Genomic DNA, 6391 nt, shown 5'->3' on the forward strand with positions numbered 1-6391 from the left:
GAGTAGAACTGCACCATAGAGTTTCCAAGGAGCGCGTGGCGGATTCGAACTGCCGACCTCTTGGTTAGCAGCTGCAGCACGTAACCACTATGCCGCCAGGGTTTTAAAAAAGTCTCTCCTTTTTCTCCTCAGAATGTTAGAGCATCTATGAAATGGCAAGCCAGATGGAGAGGTATATTATGGCAATGGGACTACATAATCCTTGACAAATTGTAGTCTTTCAGTGTTGGGGTGTGTGTGTTTGTGTAAAATTTACCATCTAGGTTGTTCAGTTATTCATTTAACCAACATTTATTGAGTGTCAGCACACTTTTCTAGGTGCTGGTGAATCCGGTAATAAACAAGACAGACTCCTTCCCCTCACTGGGGATTATTCTTTAGTCAGAAAAGACATGTTGTTGTTTCTGTTAGCTGCCATTGAGTCATCTCCGACTCATGATGACCTCATGTATAACAATGAAACATTGCCCAGTCCTGCACCATCTTTATGATCCTTGATATGTATGAGGCCATTAGCGTGGCTGTTGTGTCAGTCCATCTCAGTGAGAGTTTCCCTTATTTTAACTGACCCACTACTCTAGCAATATTGTGTCTTTTTCTGGGGATTGGTCTTTACTGATGACATGTCCAAAGTAAGCAAGATGAAGTTTTGCCATTGTTCTAAGAAACATTCCAGTTTTATTTCTTCTAAGACTGATTTGTTTGTTCTTTTGACAGTCCATGGTATATTCAATATTAATAAATAAATGTGTATGTTAGAAGCTATTAGAAGAAATAAACCAATAAAAAGGGATAGAGAATGACTGGAAGTAGGTGTGCTACTTTAGCTAGCATAGTCAGGAAAAGCTTCAATGAGGAGGTGACTTTTGACCTGAATGAGAAGAAAGAGACAGAGACATATGAAGATCTGTGTCTTAGCCTGTGTTCTCTAGAGGAGCAAAACCAGTGATTATATATAAATACATATATACACATATATACATACATATATATATATACATATATATTTCATATGACATTCAAATATATATATTTACTTCAAGAAAATGCTTCACGCAATTGTAAGGAAATGGCTCATGCAATTGCAAAGGCTGACAAGTCCCAAATCCATGGATCAGACAAAAGGCTGAAGAACTCTGCTGGCTCATGTGGTTGCAGGGGATGACAAACCCAAAATCTGCAGGTCAGACAACAGGATGGAGGACCCTTCTGGCTTATGTCCCAAGAACCAGCGGTCAGAAGAAGAGATGATTGCAGGGTTGAAAAAGAGAGTGAGCTTGCCAGAACATCCATTTATATACTGGATGCAGGCCACACCCCCAAGGAAATGTCCCTTTCAACTGATTGTCTGCTCAAGTCAGGTCACAGGATGGAGAATGATTACATAGTGTCTTCCAAACCACTGAGAATTTTTTTTTTTTTAGCCTAGCCAAATTGACACATAACATTAACCTTCACAATCTGGGAGCCCAGCATTAAAAGCAGATGAAAGAAGAATCACAATGGTTCTGAGGCAAGAATGAGCTTGACATGTTTGAGAGACAAAAGGAAGGCCAATTCTTTAACACTGCCTCCTTATAGTGGTATCTCAGAGGGAACCTTGATGTAAACAGCTACAAGCACCTACCTGTTTGGTAGATTGGTAGCATCATCTCTGTATATAAATGATAGCATATTAGTTTTCTCCTTTAGGTGCTTGTAGCTGTTTACATCAAGGTTCCCTCTTAGGGTGTGTTTTATTATTTTTTTAATTGTACTTTAGATGAAGGTTTACAGAACAAACTAGTTGCTCATCAAACAGTTAGTACACACATTGTTGTATGACGTTGGTTAACAACCCCACAACCTGTCACCACTCTCCCTTCTCAACTCTGGGTTCCTTATTACCAGCTTTCCTGTTCCCTTCTGCCTTCCAGTCCCTGCCCCAGTGCTGGTGCACCCCTTTAGTCTTGAAAATTATGGAACATTTCACGAATTTGAGTGTCATCCTTGCACAGGGGCCATGCTAATATTCTCTGTATCGTTCCAATTTTAGTATATGTGCTGCCGAAGCGAGCACTAGCATGTGTTTTAAACCTATTCACTTTTGAGATATAAAAGGAGCAAATTAGACACAGAGAAGCAAAGACAAAGGGAGGGGAAATACATGTCACATGGAGATCCCCAAGGAATCAAGGAATGCCAGGTCTACGGAAACTGAGAGATCTTCCCACAGAGATGACAGAGAGACTTCTGTAGACCCAGGCCCCTCAAATTGGACTTCTGGCCTCCCAAACGGTGAGAAAATTAATTTCTGTTCTATAAAACCATTCACTTGTGGTATTGCTGTTACAGCAGCACTTGATAACTAAGACAACTTGCTATCATAATTTAACATTATTTACACCATTCTGTCTGTGTGGATGAAAATGGATATATAAAAGTGGAGCAGTAATGTATATATCCTAAGACACTTATTAAGGATCCCTGGTGGCACAGTGGTTAAGTGTTCACCTACTAACCAAAAGTTCAGAGATTCAAACCCACCAGCCGATCCACGGGAGAAAGATGTGGTAGTCTGCTTCCATAAAGATTACAGCCTTGGAAACCCTGTGGAGCAGGGTTTGTACAAGTGACAGAAACTTGAATCCAACTGGTTTATAAAAACAAAGGGATAGATTTTCAGTGGTAATGGATAAAACATTTCAGGGTAGATTTGAGCTTTGGGGTAGTTTAAAGCGGAGGCTTAAATGATGTCACTTGGGCCTAGTTTTTCTTCCTCTAAACTTGGCTTCCTCTGTGTTGCTCAATTCTCATACAGACTCTTCTGGTTATGGAAAGATGGCTGCTTAAATCCTTACAATACCATATCCAAAAGAGAGATCAAGCAGGGCTATGCTGCAAAACTCTAGGTGGTACCCTTCAGGTTACAGTCAATATAAATGTAGCTCCTGAGACGGGCAATGCATAGCTTATGCAACTCTTTCAGCTGACCATGCGGCCAAACACCTCTTTCTCTGGCATCTCAGTCAAAGTTCTAGGCTTTGTTTTGATTGACCAGTCAGGTAGAATGAGCTGATTGTCTTAAATCTCGATCACAGATTCAGCCAAAGCACATGATTTGAGTGTGGGGGAACAGTTGATAACCAGAAGAAAACCATGGCAGTAAAAACAATAGATGTACACTGCAGTTAGTAAATCTGTTATTTCTTATAGACTTTTGCAAACTTTCAGCCCTCTTCTCAAGCTTCCTAATAAATCCTCACCCCTCACTTTTATCAGATGACCCAGGTTCTAAGAATATGGAGAAAATTGCAACCATTTGCTAACATTCTACCATAGTTTCATAGATATCTTTTCTTCTATTCAAGGCTACTACTACTTTTTGTGCCCTTGACCCCCATCCCCTACTCATCTTCTCCAGAACCTTAATCCATTCAGTCAAACTCTGTCACCACTGTATCATCAGTCTCTCACTGTTTTCTGGATTTCCTGTCCATCAGCCTGTAAAAATGCTAATATATCTGTTATGGATTAAATTGTTTTCCCCCAAAAGTATGTGTTGGAATCCTAGCCCCTATACCTGTGGAGGAAACCCTGGTGATGTAGTGGTTAATGGCTATATCCGCTAACCAAAAGGTGGGCAGTTTGAATCCACCAGGCACTCCTTGGAAACTCTACGGGGCAGTTCGACTCTGTCCTATAGGGTCGCTATGAGTTGCAATTGACTGGACGGCAATGGGTTTGGTTTTTTTGGTTATACCTGTGGAAGTAATCCTGTTTGGGAATTAGGTTTTTTTTTTAAGTTAATGAGACCATGTGAGTGTAGGGTGTGTCCTAAACCTAACCACTTATGAGGTTTAAAAAGAGTAGATTAGACACAGAGGCAAGCACTTACTGGGGAAGACAGGTGCTATAAGAAGATCGACAAGGAATCAAGGAACCCCCAGGGCTACCGACAAGGAAGAAATCCACATGGTTGACAAGCTGATTTGGACTTTTAGCCTACAGAAATAAAAGAAAATAAGTTTCCATTGTTTAAAGCTACCAACTTGTGGTATCTGTTATAGCAGCACTAGGAAACTAAATCAGCATCTTATAAGAAAAAATAACTTTTTCAATACTTGCTCCCTACAAACCAAAAAACCAAACCCAATGCCGTCAAGTCGATTCCAGCTCATAGCTACCACCCAATTTCTCCTCTCTCATTCTCACTCAAACTTCTCGAAATTGTAATCTGTATGCACTTTTCTCTGTCTCTTCACTTCTCATTCTCTTTCCATCCCTCTTTAATCTGGATTTTTTCCAAAACATTGCAGTTAAACTACTATTTTTTTTAATAATTTTTATTGTGCTTTAAGTGAAAGTTTACAAATCAAGTCAGTCTCTCACACAAAAACCCATATACACCCTACTACATACTCCCAAATACTCTCCCCCTAATAAGACAGCCCGCTCTCTCCCTCCACTCTCTCTTTTCATGTCCATTTCGCCAGCTTCTAACCCCCTCCACCCTCTCATCTCCCCTAAAGGCAGGAGATGCCAACATAGTCTCAAGTGTCCACCTGATCCAAGAAGCTCACTGCTCACCAGCATCCCTCTCCAACCCATTGTCCAGTCCAATCCATGTCTGAAGAGTTGGCCTCAGGAATGGTTCCTGTCCTGGGCCAACAGAAGGAGTGGAGGCCATGACCACCGGGGTCCTTCCAGTCTCAGTCAGACCATTAAGCCTGGTCTTATGAGAATTTGGGGTCTGCATCTCACTGCTCTCCTGCTCCCTCAGGGGTTCTCTGTTGTGTTCCCCATCAGGGCAGTCATTAGTTGTAGCCGGGCACCATCTAGCTCTTCTGGTCTCAGGATGATGTAAGTCTCTGGTTCATGTGGCCCTTTCTGTCTCTTGGGCTCATAGTTATCTTGTGACCTTGGTGTTCTTCATTCTCCTTTGATCCAGGTGGGTTGAGACCAATTGATGCACCTTAGATGGCTGCTTGCTAGCATTTAAGACCCCAGATTCCACTATTCAAAGTGGGATGCAGAATGTTTTGTTAATAGATTTTATTATGCCAATTGACTTAGATGTCCCCTGAAAACATGGTTCCAGATCCCTGCCCCTGCTACGCTGGCCTTCAAAGCATTTGGTTTATTCAGGAAACTGCTTTGCTTTTGGTTTAGTCCAATTGTGCTGATCTCCCCTGTATTATGTGCTGTCTTTCCCTTCACCTAAAGTAGTTCTTATCTACTATCTAATTAGTAAATGCCCCCTCCCACCCTCCCTCCTCCCCCATCTTGTAACCACAAAAGAATGTTTTCTTCTCAGTTTAAACTCTTTCTCAAGTTCTTACAATAGTGGCCTTATACAATATTTGTCCTTTTGCAACTGACTCATTTCACTCAGCATAATGCCTTCCAGGTTCCTCCATGTTATGAAAAGTTTCACAGATTCCTCACTGTTCTTTATCAATGCGTAGTATTCCATTGTGTGAATATAGCAAAATTTATTTATCCATTCATCCATTGATGGGCACCTTGGTTGCTTCCATCTTTTTGCTGTTGTAAACAGTGCTGCAATAAACATGGGTGTGCATATATCTGTTCGTGTAAAGGCTCTTATTTCTCTAGCATATATTCCCAGGAGTGGGATTGCTGGATCATATGGTAGTTCTATTGCTAACTTTTAAAGGAAGTGCCAAATTGATTTCCAAAGTGGTTTACCATTTGACATTCCCACCAGCAGTGTAGGAGTGTTCAAATCTCTCCACAGCTTCTCCAACATTTATTATTTTATGTTTTTTGGATTAATGCAGGACTTGTTGGAGTGAGATGAAATCTCATTGTAGTTTTGATCTGCATTTCTCTAATGGCTAATGATCGTGAACATTTCCTCATATATCTGTTAGCTACCTGAATGTCTTCTTTAGTGAAGTGTCTATTCATATCTTTTGCCCATTTTTTAATTGGGTTCTTTGTCTTTTTGCAGTTGAGTTTTTGCAGTACCATGTAGATTTTAGAGATCAGGCACTGATCAGAAATGTCATAGCTAAAAACTTTTTCCCAGCCTGTAGGTAGTCTTTTTACTTTTTTGTTGAAGTCTTCGGATGAGCATAGGTGTTTGACTTTTAGTAGCTCCCAGTTATCTAGTTTTTCTTCAACATTCTTTATAATGATTTGTATACTGTTTATTCCATTTCATTTTTAATGATTTCCAATTTTCCTAGATTCATACTTCGTACATTCCAGGTTCCGATTATTAACGGATGTTTGCAGCTGTTTCTTCTCATTTTGAGTTGTGACACATCGGCAAATGAAGGCCCCGAAAGCTTTACTCCATCCATGTCATTAAGGTCGACTCTACTTTGAGGAGGCAGCTCTTTCCCAGTTATCTTTTCAGTGCCTTCCAACCTGGGGGGCTCAT

At 40.7% G+C, this 6391-nt stretch overlaps 1 non-coding gene across 1 annotated transcript; it reads right to left on the reverse strand.

The window, feature by feature from the left end:
- Nucleotides 1–1952: 1952 nt before the first annotated feature.
- LOC111751402 (U6 spliceosomal RNA) lies at nt 1953–2059 on the reverse strand. Its single transcript, XR_002786466.1, has one exon. It is a non-coding gene; the product is annotated as a U6 spliceosomal RNA (small nuclear RNA).
- Nucleotides 2060–6391: the final 4332 nt, after the last annotated feature.

The sequence above is a fragment of the Loxodonta africana genome, chromosome X (genome assembly GCF_030014295.1).
Source record: "Loxodonta africana isolate mLoxAfr1 chromosome X, mLoxAfr1.hap2, whole genome shotgun sequence".
NCBI classification, from domain to species: Eukaryota; Metazoa; Chordata; class Mammalia; order Proboscidea; family Elephantidae; genus Loxodonta; species Loxodonta africana.